Below are 20360 nucleotides of genomic sequence, written 5' to 3'. Positions count from 1 at the left end.
TGCAGGATGAAGTATTTTTCTACTTATTCCCTTTTATTGGGAAAGATGTACTAAGAGCCCCTCTTTCTCTGTGTCTGTGTAAATTAAGTTAGCACATGCACAGACATTGTGAGAATCAAAGCTATGCGCCAAGGACTATAATCAGTCTGAAAACCAAGAACACATTTAAACAAAGAAAGCTTAACTCTCTATAGAAAATTACAACTTTAAAGAGAACCAGGGGTTGGAAAAATCACAAATGTCTTGCATCTGTATTTGTAGATTTAATAGACTTGTATTTCAATCAAGTTATCACATTTTAATACATGCAATTCAACACTTAAAATATTTTTTCAAGGGATTAAATATTAAAATTAAGTTATTGATAAAATAATAGTAAGGGGTTAAATATTTAATAAAATTAAATATTCTTATGTTCTGGAAGAACTGAGAAACATACCAGGGTAAAACACTAATATAACCCATCATACAAGACAAACACTGATTTACACGTTGTTACATATTTTAAAAAAATAACAAATACAATATGGTTTGCTTTCATAATTATGTTTATATTTACATATGCCCTTTTAAATCTGAATCACAGAATTCTAATGTGGGTGAATTTAGTTCAGGCTTCTCATTTTTCAGATGAGTTAAGGCCCAGAGAAGTTAAGTGACTTGCCAAAGGTCACACAGCTGGTCATGGCAAAGTCAGGGCAAGAGGCCATTCCTTCCATCTCTCTCCTTCAGGTGCCAGGCTGTCTCTCTTCACAACTGTGACATTGGTCCTTCTCTAAATGAACAGAAGATCAAGGAAGTGTGGCACATGAGAAAAAATTACTTGTAATATAATATAATACCTAGGGAGATACATTGTTTATCAGGCCATTAAATCCCTTTTTGTGCATAAGACACCAAGATCACTGATAATGACCCTGACATTTTTTTAGCAACGCTATTGAGATATAATTCACATGTCACGTAACTCACCTATTTAAGCTGTACACTGCATGTACATGCAGTATTTAAATGTACATTCGGTACATTTTGTCATGTACACAGTGGAGTGCAACCGTCACCTCTGTCTGGAACCCAAACCTGTTCATCACCCCACACCTGTCAGCATCCCCTCCCCTTTTCTCCCAAATCCCCCACCCCTGGCAGCCCCTCATCCACTTTCAGTGGATTTGCCTATTCTAGACGTTTCATGAGTGGAATCGTGCACTATGTGGCCTTTGGTGCCTGGCCTCCCCCATGCATCACACGCTGCTCAGAGGAACATCCAGGCTATGGTGTGAATGTCAGCTTCATTCCCTTTTCATGACTGGATAGTGTTTCACTGTGCTTTTATACCACATACTTTTTATGCACTCATCGATGGAACACCTTTGACTGTTCCCTCTTTTGGCTGTTATGAGTAATGACTCTTTGAGCATCCACATGGAATGACTGGGTCATAGGAACTCTGTGTTTAACCTTTGGAGTGACTGCCAGGATGTTTTCCAAAGTGACTGCATCGTTTTACATTCCCACCAGCAGTGCAAATTCACCGCATCCTTGCCCACACTTGCTATTATTATCCGTCTTTTCATTTTAGCTCTCATGGTGGGTATGACATGGTATCTTGTTGTGGGTTTGATTGGCATTTCTCTAATGTCTACTGAGGTTGTGCATCTTTTCTTGAGTTTCTTGGCCATTTGCATACTTTTCTTGGAGAAGTATCTAGTCATATTCCTTGCCCATTTTTAAATAGGGTTATTGGACTTTGAATTACTGAGTTGTCAGCCTTCCTTACATATACCATACACAGGTCCCTTATCAGTATGATATATGATTTACAAATATTTTCTCTCATTCTGTGAGTTCTTTTCACTTTTTTGATAGTGTCTGTTGTCATTGTGATTGGATCTAATTAGCCTGTTTTCGCTTTTGTATGTGCTTTTGTATGTGGTGTCATATCTAAGAAGACTGCCCATCCTCAAGTTCATGATGATTTAATACGTATTTTCTTCTGAGAGTTTTATAGTTTCAGCACTTACATTTACATCTATGATCCATTTTGAGTTAATTTTGGGGTATACTTAAGTAAGGAATCTACCTTCATTCTTTAGAATGTTCATACCCAATTGTCCCACCACCGTTTGTTGAAAACCTCCTAACATTTTCAATATGAAGCAGAGAAGCATGGATTTTGGATGATTCCAATAAAATGTTTTTTTCTGTTTGTTTGGGTTTTTTTTTTTTTTTTTTTACTGCGCCACTCAGCTACCAGGAACTATCTTAGTTCCCCTTCTTGGGATTGAATTCAGGCCCCAGCAGTGAAAGCACAGAGTCCTGACAACTGGATGGCCAGGGAATTCCCTCCAATAAAATGGTAAAGGAAGAGAATGTAAATCTGAAGTAGGAACAATACTGCAGTGGTCACACATGATTCATATCCCTTCTAATAAATCTGGGGATAGTGTCAAGAAAATGTAAAGAAACTTTAACTAATCAGTCTTCTTGGGGAAGGAAATGGCAATCCATTCCAGTGTTCTTGCCTGGAAAATCCCATGGACAGAGGAGCCTGGTGAGCTAAGTCTATGGGGTCACAAAGAGTCAGATAAATTGGTCCTATTCTTAGTGTTCCTAGAGCCTGTGACTCTGCTGTTCGTGACCTTCTGTAGGCAGCTGGTAGAATCCCCACAGTTTGGACCCAGCCTCACTTCCATGTTTGATGTCTTCTTTTTCCACATGTGTCCTTCTAAGAAAGGATCTCATTCTTTCTAGTTCTCAGCCCAAGACCTCAGAAAGGGATTATGGCTCATCAAGACATGGCTGGACACTCTCTTGGTGTTTGCACTTCACTGAATGACATGGGGGGAAAGAACACACAGAAGGACTAAGTGAACACTTGTCAGTGGTTGAACTTGGAACAACATGGTAGACACTTGCGGGGGAGAACTTGCCTAAATCCTCCCAGCAGGAGGTGTAGGTTGGTCCTGACCTGAAGGAGAAACATGGATCAGCAATTCTTTATACAGAAAAAAAGGCAGGGTTTGGGCAGGTATGTGTATATTTCTTAAATGGTCAGGTTAACCTGGAGAGTATTTACTTCAAATTGGTTTTCACTATTAGTCTGCACCCTGGACTTGATCATTCCCCTAGTGCTTGTGGGCAGCCAAAAGAAGGAACCTGTTCTCTTGTTTCACATGAAGACTTTTCCCAAACAGTCTGGTGGGAGAGATTTTTCCAGGTCGTTGAATGACCGTCTATGGATGTTTACATCTTTGAAGCCAGGAAGCACTGAACATAAGTATTCCACACTACATTGTGGTGCATCCATACAGATGGATTCTGTGTGTATGTCATGACAAGGATGATGTCATGATATGTGGTTGAAGTTAAACAGTAAGTGTGGAACTATATGTGCTACAATATCTCTTTTTTGTAAAAAACATATCCATCTTCCTGACCCAGGGATGGAACCTGGGTCTTTCACACTGCAGACAGATTCTTTACCATCTAAGCCACCAGGCAAGACCATATATATAGTGAGAGACATATTTGCCTGTTTGCAGTTAATAAGGTTAATCCTAGGCTTTGGCATTTGGATAAAGGAGGGGGTGGGTAGCTAATCTTTTTACTATATATACCTACATATGCTTGAATATTTTATTTCAAATGGGCATCTCTTATTTCTGCAATTTAAAAATTAAAAATTTTAAGTGAGCCAACTCCATAAAACCATTTAATCTTTTTTTTTTCCATTTATTTTTATTAGTTGGAGGCTAATTACTTTACATCATTGCAGTGGTTTTTGTCATACATTGAAATGAATTAGCCATGGATTTATATGTATTCCCCATCCCGGTCCCCCCTCCCACCTCCCTCTCCACCCGATCCCTCTGGATCTTCCCAGTGCACCAGGCCCAAGCACTTGTCTCATGCATCCAACCTGGGCTGGTGATCTGTTTCACCCTAGATAATATACATGTTTCAATGCTGTTCTCTTGAAACATCCCACCGTCGCCTTCTCCCAGAGTCCACAAGTCTGTTCTATACATCTGAGTCTCTTTTTCTGTTTTGCATATAGGGTTATCGTTACCATCTTTCTAAATTCCATATATATGTGTTAGTATACTGTAATGGTCTTTATCTTTCTGGCTTACTTCGCTCTATATAATGGGTTCCAGTTTCATCCATCTCATTAGAACTGATTCAAATGAATTCTTTTTAATGGCTGAGTAATATTCCATGGTGTATATGTACCACAGCTTCCTGATCCATTCGTCTGCTGATGGGCATCTGGGTTGCTTCCATGTCCTGGCTATTATAAACAGTGCTGCGATGAACATTGGGGTACACGTGTCTCTTTCAGATCTGGTTTCCTTGGTGTGTATGCCCAGGAGTGGGATTGCTGGGTCATATGGCAGTTCTATTTCCAGCTTTTTAAGAAATCTCCACACTGTTTTCCATAGTGGCTGTACTAATTTGCATTCCCACCAACAGTGTAAGAGGGTTCCCTTTTCTCCACACCCTCTCCAGCATTTATTGCTTGTAGACTTTTGGATAGCAGCCATCCTGACTGGCGTATAATGGTACTTCATTGTGGTTTTGATTTGCATTTCTCTGATAATGAGTGATGTTGAGCATCTTTTCATGTGTTTTTTAGCCATCTGTATGTCTTCCTTGGAGAAATGTCTGTTGAGTTCTTTGGCCCATTTTTTGATTGGGTCATTTATTTTTCTGGAGTTGAGCTGGAGGAGTTGCTTGTATATTTTTGAGATTAATCCTTTGTCTGTTGCTTCATTTGCTATTATTTTCTCCCAATCTGAGGGCTGTCTTTTCACCTTGCTTATAGTTTCCTTTGTTGTGCAGAAGCTTTTAAGTTTCATTAGGTCCCATTTGTTTATTTTTGCTTTTGTTTCTAAAATTCTGGGATGTGGGTCATAGAGGATCCTGCTGTGATTTATGTCGGAGAGTGTTTTGCCTATGTTCTCCTCTAGGAGTTTTATAGTTTCTGGTCTTACATTTAGATCTTTAATCCATTTTGAGTTTATTTTTGTGTATGGTGTTAGAAAGTGTTCTAGTTTCATTCTTTTACAGGTGGTTGACCAGTTTTTCCAGCACCATTTGTTAAAGAGGTTGTCTTTTTTCCATTGTATATCCTTGCCTCCTTTGTCTAAGATAAGGTGACCATAGGTTCGTGGATTTATCTCTGGGCTTTCTATTCTGTTCCATTGATCTATATTTCTGTCTTTGTGCCAGTACCATACTGTCTTGATGACTGTGGCTACAGTCTGAGGTCAGGCAGATTGATTCCTCCAGTTCCATTCTTCTTTCTCAAGATTACTTTGGCTATTCGAGGTTTTTTGTATTTCCATACAAATTGTGAAATTATTTGTTCTAGTTCTGTGAAAAATACCATTGGTAGTTTGATAGGGATTGCATTGAATCTATAGATTGCTTTGGGTAGTATAGCCATTTTGACAATATTGATTCTTCCAATCCATGAACACGGTATATTTCTCCATCTGTTTGTGTCCTCTTTGATTTCTTTCATCAGTGTTTTATAGTTTTCTATGTATAGGTCTTTTGTTTCTTTAGGTAGATATACTCCTAAGTATTTTATTCTTTTTGTTGCAATGGTGAATGGTATTGTTTCCTTAATTTCTCTTTCTGTTTTCTCATTGTTAGTGTATAGGAATGCAAGAGATTTCTGTGTGTTAATTTTATATCCTGCAACTTTACTGTATTCGTTGATTAGCTCTAGTAATTTTCTGGTAGAGTCTTTAGGGTTTTCTATGTAGCGGATCATGTCATCTGCAAACAGAGAGAGTTTCACTTCTTCTTTTCCTATCTAAAACCATTTAATCTTATGCATTTAAAATAGATCTGACTTTATTTCCAAATTCTCCTGTAATCACTTATTTATTGAAGGTTGCCACTTATTCTTTAAGCCAAATTTGGTAACTTATGTTCCTTAAAAATTTTTTCTTTTGGATTGTTAAGTTTATTGATATAAACACATTATTCTTCTATAATTAAAATTATTTTTGTATTTTTTATTCCAAATGGTTGATTATGTGTATTTTCTCTGTTTCTTGATTAAACTTGCCAATGTTTATCTGTCAAATTTTTTAGTTTTTTTGTTGAACTCAATTATTAATACTATTATTTTTATCTACCTCATTAAGTTGTTTGACTTTTACTCTTTTTCTTCTACTTTTTTAAGATTGATTTTATTTCATTTTTTTAGACAGCTTCCTGAGTTGAAACCTTAGTTCATGTAGTTTATAACAAATGTATTCCTATTTAAGACTTTGATATGCAGAGCTGCTATTTCTTTTTTTTCTAAGTGGTTAGTAATTTTCAACTGGTTTTTCTTTTAAAAATGTTTAAATTTATATTATTAAAGTATTTTAAATTTTTGTTCAATTTTTAATTATTTTTTTATACTAGGTGGTTGGCTAGCTCTGTATCGTCAAAGTTGTTTGCTTATGGCTCAGAAAAATGTATGAATTCTGCAATTTGGAATTTATCTGTAGTTTTCCCTAGCTTTTTTTTTTTCTCTTCTTTAAAATGACTGTTTTTATGACTTCAAAACTAACTATTTGAAGAGCGGGTATCTTCTCCCTTCATTAGCTACAACATTCCATATTAGCTCAACCTTATGAATTGTGTCATTCTCAACTATTTTTGTTTCTTCACCCTGTGATTTCTGTTATATGTGTGTTAAGTCCTTTAATATAACTGATGATTTTTCTATTTTCTTGATATTTCTCAGTGCTTGCTTTATAGTGTTAGGTATCTAAATATCCATGACTTTAATCTTCTTGTTACTTTTACCAATTTGAACTATCCCTTTTATTTTTCCTCATCATAAATTCTATTTTATCTACTGTTTCTATTATTACATTTAATTCATTTTTATTAATACTTGCTGGATGTCCATTCTTTCATACTTCTTGTTTTGTTATATAGTTGTCTCTCATGATATAGCATATAACTAGATCTTAGACTCTCACTTCTCATTTATTTTCAGTCTTAATACAAACCCTTTTTACTCTGTGTATTTTCTATTTATCATGATTTCTCCAAATATCTGCTAGTTTTTAGCAAATTTTCCTCCTTTTGGTTCCCTTTCAAGTTGTTACTCCTAAATTTTGAACACATATATGAATGCTTCTTTTATCTGTCCAAAATAAACAAAAATCTTGACATGTGTTTTCCTTTCCTTTTTTGCCATGTTGAGCAGCTTGCAGGAGCTTAGTTCCTCAACCAGCAACTGGACCTGAATCCGGGCAGTGAGAGCATTCAGTCCTAACCCCTGGACTGCCAGGGGCTCCCAGCAAGTTTGTTTAAATCTATCTCCCCTGGTCTTGACATTTGAGGAGATTATTATTGCAGATAGGTTTTTAAATACTTTTTACAACTTAATGTAGTAACATGTTTTATTTCTGGTTTCTTTAGGCATCCCTGCTTCTCTCCCTCATCTTCTTTTAAACTTTTTTTTTTTTTTTTAATTTCCTTTAGTCAGTGGTTCAGAAGAAGAATCCAGGCCCTGAGCTTGACCAAAGCTTAGTGAAAGGAAAACATACAGCTCCAATTCTACATTTTGGGGGGGTTTTCACTAGGGAGGCAGCAGGGACATCCACAGAATGAGGTGCAGGGTCTAGAGTGAGCGTCAGGATGGGTCTCGGGGCTGAAGGACAGAAGGACAAACGCTGGGGCGGCGGCCCAGCAGCCAGGACGTGCAGAGCCTCTGGACGGGCCTTTGGAGAAGAGGTCCCGGGGTGCGCTGGGCGCAGGGCGGCCTGCGGAGCCCGGGCTGGTGCTCCCACACCGGCACGACGCTGACCGTGTTCACGGGTCGCGTCCGCCGCACACTGGGAGCCATACAGAGGGTGGTGTTCCAGAAGCCTGGGGCCTTGCTGTGTGTCTTCAGCCTCCAGAATCCTGTCGTCACTTCTTCCGACACCTCTGCGTCCCGTCAGACACACTCATCAGGACCACAGAGATAGAGAGACCTGGGCCTGGACCCCAACGCCCTTCCACGTAGGATCTCGCCGCCAGCCTCTCCCGGCAGCCTCTCCCGGCAGCCTCTCCCAGGTCTCTGAATCTGACGGCGCGGCGGGGTCTGACCCCTTCGGCCCTTCTGTTTTCCCCAGGCGGCCTCTCCCACGCCCAGACAGCACTCAGCAGGCCTTTCTCTCTCCTTCCCGGTGTCCTTCCTGGACCCCCATCTCCTGCCCAACCTCGGGATTTTGATTTTCAAGTTTGGTGAGAACTTAGCTCTTAATGGATTTCTCTGCCACTAAATCTTCCTTCTCATTGGATCAGTCATCTTTAGGAAAATATCTGATCGTGTCCTTCTGTTGTTGAAAGTGCTTTGGTGGCCGCCCAGCGCCCTGAGTGAAGTCCACCTTCCTTCTGCAGTCCCCATGACCTGGGCCTTTACAGCTTGCATGAGGTTTTACAGGTGGTGTGTGTATTTAAAGTCAGCTGTCCCTTGTGTTCCACTAGTCTCTTAACCTTTGTTGAATATCATTCTTTTTTTTTTTTCTTTTCTTTTTTGAAGAGTGTTCAGGTTATTATCATGTGTGACATTGACACTGGTGGAGAGAGTTGACCCCTACCAGGAATTATTCCAAATTTGCAGCTCATCACCGACTGCCATATTTTGCAAGAAAATCTTGTCTAGAGAAAGAATCAACCACTCTTAGTAAAATTCCTTTGTGTCCAAATAAATAAATAAAATAAAATTCCTTTGTGTCCAGTTTATAGAGAATACAACAAGGACATGCGTGCCCAGTTACTCATGTCGTGTCTGACTCTTTGCAACCCCTTGGACTGTAGTCCACCAGGCTCCTCTGTCCAAGGGTTTTTTTTTTCTTTTAAGGCCAGAATACTGGAGTGGGTTGCATTTCCGTTTCCAGGGGATCTTCCTGACCCAGGGATCAAATTCGTCTCCTGCGTTGGCAGGAGGATTCAGTCACCGGGGAAGCCCAGAACAAGGATATTATTCTGCCCTAAACTTTCATAACAGGGCAGAGCGACACAACTGGAGGAAAATCTTTCCTGTGTCCATGGGACAAATGGATTTTAAGAGATCTACTTGTAGACACATGATTCTTTAACACATTTTTTGAATTCAAAACAATTCTGCTTCTAAATGACTGCACCACAAAGCATAACCACTTTGCTATGAGTTTTCTACTTTTCAGGGAGTTAATAATTATGAGTCATTTCACTTTGCCACTGTGAGCAGAATTAAACTAAATGGAATAAACTTTACAAAATGTAGCATGTGTAATTATTGTAATTCCATAGACAAACTCTCTACTTCTACTTCAGAAGGAATGATGGTCTTCTGTTCTGATCACAGCTGGCATGGGGACCATGGACTCAAAACAACATGCCTCAGTCGCTGGAAGATTAGACATCCCACAATAAACACTCTCATTTTTTTCACTTGTAAAGAATCATCTATAATTCATGGCTCCTACCTTCTTGTCTATGGCGTTCTCTACCTGTTAACTCTTGAGTTCGAAGGTAGGTATCTTCACACACGAAAGAGAGCAGTCATGAGGTTTTTATGACTCTATTTGAAGATGGACAAGACTAATACATATGAAATTCCCATCACATTTTGGAAATAAGTGTTTCGTGCAGTGTTTATTGAGCAAAATTTTGTTTTTTACTTGGATTCTATATTTTTTCTCAGGGTATTAGATGACAAACTTTCTGCAGTCTCTTGTGTAGATGTTCAGTGTTTATTCCCTGTTGGTTAATCAAGACTAAAATAGTACTGAAATGAGTAAGTCGTGTGTTCACACCATCAACTTCCCTGTAATTTTGCACAGCAAGGAAGGGTGAAGTCAGACAGCACAATGATGTGTCATTGGGCAAAGAGACATTGATTCCATTATAGCTGCTTCCAGCGCAGACTTGAATTTTCGGAATCCTTTGGTGGTGTTGGGATTGAAAGAAAATTTCATCAAATGTTCATTTGGAGGTAAGTGTAAGCACATCTTTGCATTCAAAAATAAGATAAAAATATAAGATGAAATTTAACAGTTATCTGTATAATACTTTACAGATACAGGTATTGTTTTTTCCCATTAGACTTTTTTTTTGTGTTGTTCTAAAGAAATGTCTTTTACCATAAGAAATATTGCTAAAACCATGTTTCAGTGATGTGTCCTAATCAACAGAAGGTCTAGGATGGAAGTTTATGATCAGTTTGCCTAAAAGTTATTTCTGTGCTTCAATCTAGAAAGCCCCAGCATAAACAACTAGATAAGCTCAATTGCAAAAATAAACTCAAAGAAGTGTAGGGGAGGGGTTGAAAAGTGGAATATTGTTTTCTGCCCAGTAAATATGGGATAACTTACTTTTTTTTTCTGCCCAGTAAATATGGGATAACTTACTTTTTTGAAAAAAGACATGACATATAGAAAACTGTTTCATTTTTAAGGACTGCTTTATTTCTACCTCCACCCCACTTTGCTGAAGTATGATAAACTCGACCGAAAAAGAAAGCCACAAGCTGCTGTCTGTTGGCCCACTTTGGCTGCACACTGGGGAGACCCCTGCTGAATGGCGGCTCCTCCTCTCTGAATTTCCTTGCTTTTGTAAATTTGTCAGTCTGTCCATGAACCTTGTTTGAACAGAGTTTGGTACTTAATGGATGATTGTATTGTATTGTAACTCACAGTGTAACACATCTTTTCTGTATTTATTTTAAATAAAGGCTTTCTAGAAACCAAAGGGCTTAAGCTGTAGGAAATAAAGAAGAAAGTGTGCGTTGTGTTACTCAAATGCCCCAGAAGTTTCTGCCAACCCAGGACCGTGGGGAGGCCTGGCTGGCAGCAGGAGGCAGGGCTGGGTAGTTTGGAGTTTGCCAGGGAGAAGACAGTGCTGACAAGTTCTGCAGCCAGAGGGTCTGTGGCCCCAGGGAATCTGATCCTTTCTCTGCCCGGGGACGTGGGCAAGGAGCCTGGCGGGGGTGGAGCCTACATTTCCCAACAAGTGGAAAACCTCTAGATCAGGTATCGAATGGAAGTGTTTCTTAAACATTTGCAGTTTAGGGTTTAAATCCAAGATTTGGCTAGGCTCGACTATACCAGTGGAATTTTATGAAGACAAACAAGTGTTTGAAAATCAATGAGGGTGGGGTTACTAGATGCAAAACTACACATATAGAATGGGTAACTAAGGAGGTCCTACTGCATAGCACAGGGAGCTGTATCCAACATTCCGGGATAAACTATAATGGGAAATACTATGAAAAAGAATATATAAACACACATATATGTGTGTGTGAGCTCAGTCGCTCAATCATGTCCGACTCTCTGCAATCCCATGGACTGCAGCCTGCCAGGCTCCTCTGTCCATGGGATTTTCTAGGCAAGACTACTGGAGTGGGTTGCGTTTTCTTTCTCATGGGGATTTTCCTACCCCAGGGATCGAACCCAAGTCTCCTGCATCTCCTGCATTGGCAGGTGGATTATCACTGAGCCATTTAAAACTGAATTACTTTGCTGCACAGCAGAAATTAACACAATATTGCAAATCAACTGTACTTCAGCAATAATAACAAAAAAATAAAATGACTTGGACAGTTGAAAGAAAAAAAGGAAAATCAATGAGGAAAAAACAAATGGTTCTAGAAATGATCCCCTTTCCTGGAGTACTAATATAGTTTGGGATAACATTTCTGATGTCTTCAGCTATTTTATTTTATTTTTTTTCCTTCAGCTATTTTAAAACAATATATTAAAGAAATGTATACTTTTATAAGATTGATTACATCAGCAGCTGTATGATGAGGAAGAACACACATAGTCAGAAAAGAACTTACATTTGTCCGCATGAATAAACTATTAAAACAATTTCAAGTGATTGCACATTTTTCTTGTTCCTAATAACTTGAAATGGAATTCCCACTTTGTATATCAGGTAATTCATGTAAATTCTTCCTAAATTATAGGTTGATAGTTTTGCCTCCAAAATACAGTGAGGAACACTGTATGGATTTTTTGTTTGTTTGTTTGTTTGGTAAAACTATTGTTGGGAATGCAATCCATTACAGACTGAAATCTCTTCTTTTTGAGAGAGTGTAGGAGAAATTTCATTTGGATACGCATATTAGGACATAATGTTTTTTGGTGGAAAAATGGACTTCTCATTTTTTAGATCGTGGAAATCTTGTGAAGAATAGTATCCCCTCTTTGTGCTGGGGCTAGGAAGCTCCACCTTAGAGTCCTCTGTGAAGTCGCTGAGGCCTTGTGCTCTGGCTGGTGGGTGGGTTAGCGACGCCATCGGGGCTGCTGCCTTCCCGCCTTCTCCCTGGGCTCTTCAGCCCCCCAACTGGGCAGGGTCACCAACTCTGAACTTGAGCATCTGTGAAATGGGATGATAGTGGCGCCTACTTCGTGGGGCTCTTGTGAGGAATAAAAGACATAAAATGTAAGTTCCTCTGTAGTAAACATTCTTTTTTAAATGAGCACTTAATCTAGTACTTGGCTTAGAGTAGGGAATGTGGAATGAACGAAGGAAGGAAGGCACTGTTGTGATTAACCAGAATTAAAAAAGTTTTTTAACTTCTGTCATCATGTGCTTTCAATGATGCCTGCCTACCTGAAATATTTTTAAAATGGCTCATTGTATAAGATGTCTCAGCGATCTGACATGACTCCCCCACGTCCCCACTTGACCCGATCACCAGGATGCTGCTGTGAAGAACAAAAACTTCCTGGTGGCTCAGTGAGTACAGGTAAGTGATTCAATAAGAGATTCAACCACTTGTCTCTCTCAAAAATTTCGTCTTGGCCCCCAGGTTAAAATGAATGCCATGGGTTCTCTATAACTGGGGGGGCATACCAAAACACCTCCATGTGTCCCAGAACTGAATATTGGCTCACAGCCGGGCCCTGAGGTCCCAGAGACACATAGGAGCCCTGGTTCCAACCCCAGAAAGACAAACCCTCTTAACCCGTGGTTTTCCTTCAAGCCAGAAGCCTGGCTGCCTTCATGAACTCATCTCAGGTGCCTGGTATATCAACTTCACTGTTACTTTTGATTGGTTTTAATTTTTAATTTTCTGATTTTTAATATGCTTCCTCCATTTTAAGGGGGACATAGTCTGGTTATAAGTCATCAGTCAACCATGAAAATACTAACCAGAGAGTAGTTAACTTCAATTCAGTCTCAGGTTTGCTCTGTGTAGTTTCCGTTGCATGGGTTTGAGTTTGGTAAGAAGATGCAGCTTCCTTTTGTATTTCTCTTGAAACTTCTAAGGAGGCAAAGACAAGCAAAGACAGCCAGATAAGAGAAGATAAATTTTCTAGAATGGTTTTTGTTGAGATTATAGTCACTTGGTTAATCGGTTTATTTGGCAAAGTTCTTGCCCATCTGTATACATTAACACTATATTTTTTATAAAGAAGGCAGAATTGCGCCTAGTTACATGCTACACCATGGATGGACCTTGAGGATGCTATGCTCAATGAAATAAGCCTGACACATAAGGACAGATAGTTTGAGGTCCCACTTACAGGAGGTTCCCTCGAGGAGTTGAATTCATAGACACAGAAAGTAGAAGGGTTCTGGCCCCGGGGCTGCAGGGAGGGGAGTGGGGAGTGGTTGATGGGGACAGAGTTTCAGTTTTAAAAGATAAAGAATGTTCTGGAGATGGATGGTGGTGTGGTGATGGTTGTTCAACACTGCGAATGTACTTTGAATCGACGTAAATAGACTAAAATATTAAAAATAGACGTAACAAAATTTTATGTCTATTTTATGCAATAAAAAGTCACTAAAAAAAAAGTTGTACCCAGCTCTCCTCATCAACAAAATGTCTTGACTTGTTAATTATGACACTGACTCATCCATATCCTGACAACTCCTTTTCTTACTGTGTTGATTCTAATACCATCGACCATGTAAATGCTGAATTCTGCTTTCCGTCAAACTGTACTCCATGAGGTGACTGATTAGACCTCAGGCAAAGGTTTCTGAGCATTTGTTCCACTTTGGTCTCATTACAAGTGCATCTGACTACCCACCGAAGAGATGCTGCAGCTTCTCATATCTTCTTTTCAGTTCTCTTAGGAAAGTGTGCATCAACGTGCACATGCAGTCAGCGATGCATGGGGAAGCATAATGAGATTTGGGGGCAGAGAAAGTCAATGGTTTTGCTGCTGTAAGAACATCTGGTGTTAATAACAACCTATCTGTTAAGTCATTAACATACTGTGGGGATTATAAGAGGTGCCGAGGAAAACACTCCCTCCCTTCTCTAACACGGGAAATCTTTCTCAAGAAGGGGTCCTCCCTGAACTTGTCTTTCCTTCAGTGAAAACTGCTCTTCGGCCTACTTCCTTTCCTTCCATGAAGACATGCCGTCACGAACCACATCTGGGGAATTCTGTATCAGCTCTGCTGCAGCCAGCTGTTGCCGAGACCCTTCGATTCAAGTTGAAATGAGCAGTTCTGAGGGCCTCCACCTGCTGGGAATTCCTGATGGAGTCATCCCAAACTGCAGACTCTGAGACTATGTGCCTGTGAACCCCTGCGACTATGAGTGTGTTTGCCATGATGCTTTGGCCTCCACTGCGGATCTGCACGAACACTGTGACTGAAAGTTATTAATGACATCTGTGTCGTTAACCAAAATAGGTGCCCAAAGTAAAAGAGAACCCATGTTGCAATAAGAATAGGATTGGGGGTCATTGTGGAGTTTTCCTCTGAGCAGGAAACCAGGACAGATTGTTTAAACAGCCGATTCCCTGGGAAGGCTAGGGTTTCTGGCGTGGGGGAAGATAAAGAAGGCTTTCTCTGTACGCGCCTGGGTCCATTTTGCACAGATCTGGAAGAGATGACTGGCTGATTATCAAACTATTGAGAAATTCAGGTAGACACCTTAAAAAGGTGCCCTCAGGCTCAGATACCACGGAGAGATGAAGAAATCGTCACAAAAGTCTTTCAAACAACATGCAGGTTTCCACCATGACCAACTAAGCCCAGACAGACTGACCCCAAATTCTTAAAGTTACACAAAAGATGATCCCAGAGGAAGCAGCTCAGTGAGAAGCTGGGAGAACCTGGGCAAGGATCACATTAGAGATAATGGTGTGTGTGTGTGTATGTGTGTGTTTAGGAGAAACATATAGTGTCTATTTCACTACTACAATATTCATCACCTTCCAGAGAACTAAAATTTAAGAAACAACTGAAATCATTTTCAACACCAAAATGAAAAATAGTCTCTTGGTTAGGTTCAGATTCCAGCAGGCTGAAACAATTTCGTAAGGACTATCACAATTTTGCCTCCCATCAGGGCACGGGATCACCATATGCTGAATTCCATACTGAACCACTCATGCTAATGGGCTGTTTTCTCTTCCTCCATAATCTAAACACAGAGTTGTAATCTCCGAGTCCCCAGGTTCTAAGAAAGGGAAAGATTTCAGGAAAAAACAGCAAGTTAGGATTGCACTAATGTTTTCCATTTATACATGAAATTGTTACCTACTCCAAACTGTATAAAAGCAGGCAGCATATGTACTGTTCTTAAAACAGCCTTTATTGAGGACTACTGGTTGAAAATTTACATCAAATATATCTCTAATCCACTCTGAAATCTGTAAAGTTAAGTTAGCTCAGAGAGCTAAAGGTTATTTCCGGTCTTAGGTACACAATGTCACTCTCCTTTCTCAGATATAATTTAGAAAATCCCAAGAAATTCATGCAGAGACTTAACATTAAATATTCATTAATAAGTAGTGCACTTAAATTTTTGAGCATGCATATTTAATAAATATATTTAGTGTGTCTTAGATTTCATACTATAGTTTAGACAGTTTCACTTCCAGCTTTCAGACAGACAAGGCCTCTTAGAAGATTCTCTTTTTTTGTATCTGTTTGTTTTTCACTTTTAACTATTTAGTGGAGTCTCTTAGGAACCTTTCGGATCTAAATGTCCAACAATCACACACCATTGCCTGACTTACATAGACAAGCAATTAAACACTGTTTCATTAAAGTGCCATTTTCCTTAGCTTGAAGGAACAGAGCCCCAATCCTGTACAAATAATTCATTGGACAATAACAAGAGAAAATAAGTATTTTTCTCCATCTATTTCACTAACCAGAATTCTTGTTTATTATAAAATTATAAATAAACATTAGTCCATTCGAGTTGCTGACTTCTTTCCACCCAAATATTCTACTTTACTTAGACATTCCAAAATGAACTTCTCTTGGGGGATTTCGGGGAGTTACATTTTGTGAAAAACAGTGTTCTTAATCTTTGGTGGGGACTTAAAAGTCCCCAAAAGTTTAATATTTAACGATATTAAACAGTTGACATTTTGACAACACCAAGTATGTTGCAGAAGTGGTATAAGGACTCAGATATTTTGTTTTTATGCCATTTTTTAAATCGTGTGTTGACAAATGGACAGCACTGTAAACACGCTGGGCTCGAGAATGGCGCTCTCAACAGTAACAAACCCGTCCTGGCCCTCAAGCTGCCATTTTCCACGATGTACCTCCTGCCTCTCAAGTTACATTCTCAGATTCTGCATGCATTGTAGAGAAGCGGGTAGAAAGGAAATCTCTTAAAAGCACAGTATCAATATTATTGCAGAATCCGCGTGACCCTGAGTGAAATCATATGTGGGTGATAAGCGGGCGAGAGAAAGAAGGCAAGTCAGGAAAATCACGATTTTATGAGGAGGAGTGCAGAAATTTTGCTCATTGACTGTTGGTCTAACTTGTCAAGTTTCCACACGTGGAAGTTATTATTGCAATACTGTTGTCTTAAACAGACCCAAGGATTTTCACCATGAATTCACATCCATTTCAAAATACGACAAAAAAATATTAAAGCTTCCAGTATGCAAATTTTAATCTCTTTGGGTGTCCAAAAATATATATGTGTGTCACTATGTCTCTATGACATTAATATCCATGTCATCAGTTGCAATGCGTGACACTTTTATTTGTGCATGTTTACTCTGCATTATAAAGAACGGTGGGCACTTCAATACTTTTCTGTGAATCGGACTTAAATCTGATCAAGAATACATCGCCCTTAGGCATTCAGGCTGAAAGCTGTAAGAATTGTCAACGACCTTCGCCAAGCCCGCTCTCGGAGTTAGTGCAGATCATTAATCATATTTTATAAACAGGGATCCTTCTCTCGAAGCTTCTCAGCCCTCTTGCTCCCTCCCTGTCTCTCCCCCCGCCCCAGACCCTTCCTGCGTGGAAACACACGCACATGCACACACATCCCACATGCATGCAGGCTGCACTCACATTGCACACATGCAGAATGGCCCTGGCTGAGCGTCCAGCTTTGCAGGCACAAGCCCCTCCCTTGGCGCGCGTCCGGAGTAGTTTCTGTTGCAAATGCCCTAAGTTGGAGGGGCCCCGAGCTGCAGCAGCCGGTTACGTTAGCGAACGTCAGGCACCGAGAGAAATGCCACGGCGGAAGGTAACGCCTGGACTGAGGCGCGGCCTCCCCCGAGAGCTCAGTCAGGGTCCTGGATGGAACCCACGTCCACCGCGGATCGTCACGAGGTCAGCGGAACACTGCCCGAAGCCCGGTGGGCGAGGGCTGCCTCACCCCGCGCACCGATCGACGTCACCGCGGGCTCGGGGTGGGGGGCTTCTGCTCCCAGAGCCTCCCCTGGCCTGGTCCCCGCCTTCCCCTCCATCTGCCCGCTCCCGCCCCTTCTCCTTCTACACCACCCCCTCCCCCCACCCCATGGAAGCTTTCTGGGGTCAAACTGGAATTTCTATCCCCAGACTTGGTGCAACTAACTATGGCCCACGGAGAGAAGTAGCTGAGATGAGAAAATGGAGTTTGAAATAAAAAAATCACACGAACTTTTCAAGGATTTAAGGGGGGAGGAAAGTGATATTTTAAAACTGATATCCAGCAGAACGCTAGTTCTGAAGTCTTCCCAGTGGGACCCCATCTTGATCTGCTGTTAATCTGCAGATACTCTGTGCCTGGACTCCCCTAAGCGCCTTTAGCAGGAAGTTAGATGAAACGCACACCCCGAGCGGTTGGTAAAGCACGCGCGGCTGGGACCACCGGAAGGATATCCGAGTATAAATCTGGATTCGAGGCTTAGCGCTCAGGTGCCCGAGTCGGCTGGAAATGCATCCCCAGCACGCCTGCACGTATGGATGCGTGCTCGTGTGTGTATCCGTGTGTGCGCGTCAACAGCTTCCCCTAACTGGATCTGCGGCAGCGCTGGCCCTCGGGAAGCAGGGGCGACAACTAGCCGCTGGGATCGTGATTCAGTGCTATTAGGGGAAGAATTATCTGTGTCTGAGTCATCGCGAGCCTCCAGACTTTCCCCGCAGTGTGGCAGAACTTTGTGCTGATGAGACAATAGTGGAGCGTGTGCGTTTCCTACAGGGCAGACCATTCCGGTGCTGGGGGAAGCCTCGGGCCTGCGCCCGGCTGCTGGGGCCCGGCCCCCTCCCTGCACCGCGTAGCCCCCGGAGCCCTGCCGGCGCCTGGGTCCCCGCGGGGCCGGCGCGTCCCGGGCGCGAGCGAGCGGCGCGGGGAGGGGGCCGGGCGCGTGGCGGGCCCCGCGCGCCCTCGCGCGTCCCCCGCGCCCGGGCGCAGCTGGCGCGGTCGGTCTAGTGCAGCGCTCGGCTCCGCGCCTCGGGCGCTCGGCTTCACCTTCAGAGGCGCGGGGCGTGCGCGTCCTTCTCCCCCGGCCTCCGCCTCCCCTGCAAGGTAGGGGCTGCGGTGGGGTCGCGGCGGGGCCGGCGGGGGCGGGGGCCGCGGGGACCAGGCCTCGACGTGTGGGGGACCCGGCGTGCGCTGCGGGGGTTGGGGGCGCCGGGGAGGGACTCCGGGGCGCGGGGAGGGCTGCTCGCTTCCCCGGTGGGTAGTTGCTCCGCTCCGCAATTCCGGGAGAGGGAAGATGCAACTTCAGGCGGCCGGGCGAGCTCCGGAGAGGTGGCTTTTACCGCAGTGGAGGGGCGGGGTGGGGGCCGGAGGGGAGCGCGGAGGAGGCGCTGGCTTTGTACACTTCGTCAAAGGCGACGCGGGAGGAGGGGAGCTCGGATGCGCTCTCCATCCATTAGGAGACAAAGAGCAAATTGCCTTACTTTAAAGTAAAACGCTCCAGCTAATGAAGGTGGGTGATGGGGTTGCGGGGCCCGAGGAGCCGCTTCAGTTATTAAGGGTTCGGCGGATGGGGTCGTTGCCTGTGGGCAGCGAGCGCGGCAGCCTCGGGTACAGGTTTGCGGGAGGGGCGTCGCTTTGCCTCCCCCTCCCCTGGCTCCCTGCCCGTCAGCTGGGAGCGCAGAAGTGACCCTAATGTTAAAAGAAGTGAGAGCTCGGAAGGGAAGTTAGGGCAGGGGTGGGGGTGGGGGCGAGGGTGCTTGCAAAGACTCTGAGGAGCGGTGGGGAGGGGGTCTGGCAGGCGGGGGCTCCTCGGAGATGCACCCAGCCTGCCAGGGGTGGGAGCAGGGGTGGGGATGGTACTGATCGCGATTTACACCCGGGCACACACTAGGAAAGAATACTTGGGGTGTGTGTATTTGGGGAGGGGAGGGTCGGAAAAGCGCCTGGTCTGCCATTTCCAGGGAGAGCTAACCTACTGAAGAGTTACGATCATTATTTAGATTAAACTGCCTTGTGAAGTTTTAAAGAAACTTTGTATGAATAAGTTGGTTAAAAGCCAGCGGAGCTGGGTATTTAAAACAGTGGTTCGTGGAGGAGGGTTGGTGTACGGTGACAATCAGCGGTGGTGGGCTGGGGGGCCGGTGGACCCCTGCTATTAGGGACCAGGGAAACTGAGCCTTTTACCCGAAAGTTGTGGGTCTGTTCGTCAGCCCCGGTTATTATCGGCGTTAACAAGCTCCCGGCTGCAGACCCGGATCTGCCCAGGAGCTTCTGGGTTGTGTGTCTGTATCCTACTCATTCCGCTGGGCTTATTGATAAAGAAGTAATTGGTCTCCGGGTGTGCAGAGATCAACTTGCTCAGCCCTCTTTTTAAAATATATTCATCCTGTGCCTTATTTAATCCAGATGCACAAAAAGCCATTTGCTGCTGCATTGTTGGTTTACATTTTTTGAAAAGGCGACTGGTGTAACCTGTGGAATTTGAAATGCAAATAAAAGCTCGTGGGAGTTGAGGCAGAACAAATCAGCATTTATAAAGTGAAAAAGATTTAATGTCTCTGAAATCATTGCGGAGGAAAAAAAAAACTGGAGAGGGGGAGTGCTTTTTCAGGGAATGAATTGTGACGTCAGGTCTTTTTGGAAAAGATGTTATTTTTAAGGTCTGAAACCCGGGTATGTAAAGTGCTTACAGGAAAAACAGATTACAAGATTAACATCTGTTAACATGATC

The 20360-nt window shown here is 42.5% G+C and overlaps 1 protein-coding gene and 1 long non-coding RNA gene across 3 annotated transcripts in view; one reads left to right on the top strand and one right to left on the bottom strand.

Annotated features, from left to right (window-relative positions):
* Positions 1-11683: 11683 nt before the first annotated feature.
* LOC110131911 (uncharacterized) lies at positions 11684-17578 on the bottom strand. Its single transcript, XR_011482826.1, has 3 exons — positions 17293-17578; positions 13153-13264; positions 11684-12412 (listed from the first exon to the last, which is right to left on the bottom strand). It is a non-coding gene; the product is annotated as an uncharacterized lncRNA (long non-coding RNA).
* Positions 17579-18218: 640 nt separating this feature from the next.
* The window catches only part of ZNF516 (zinc finger protein 516), a 97902-nt gene continuing 95760 nt past the window's right edge, over positions 18219-20360 (top strand). The window contains exon 1 of one of the 2 annotated variants that reach the window (XM_070452988.1): positions 18219-18733. The gene's annotated coding sequence lies outside the window, so the exon portion shown is untranslated. Of the gene's footprint in view, positions 18734-19051; positions 19140-20360 lie in introns of those variants that run through there. The other variant, XM_070452987.1, reaches the window with a different exon arrangement.

The sequence above is a fragment of the Odocoileus virginianus genome, chromosome 22 (assembly GCF_023699985.2).
Source record: "Odocoileus virginianus isolate 20LAN1187 ecotype Illinois chromosome 22, Ovbor_1.2, whole genome shotgun sequence".
NCBI classification, from domain to species: Eukaryota; Metazoa; Chordata; class Mammalia; order Artiodactyla; family Cervidae; genus Odocoileus; species Odocoileus virginianus.
The sequence above is the reverse complement of the archived record's forward strand: the minus strand, read 5'-3'. Positions and strand labels throughout refer to the sequence as shown.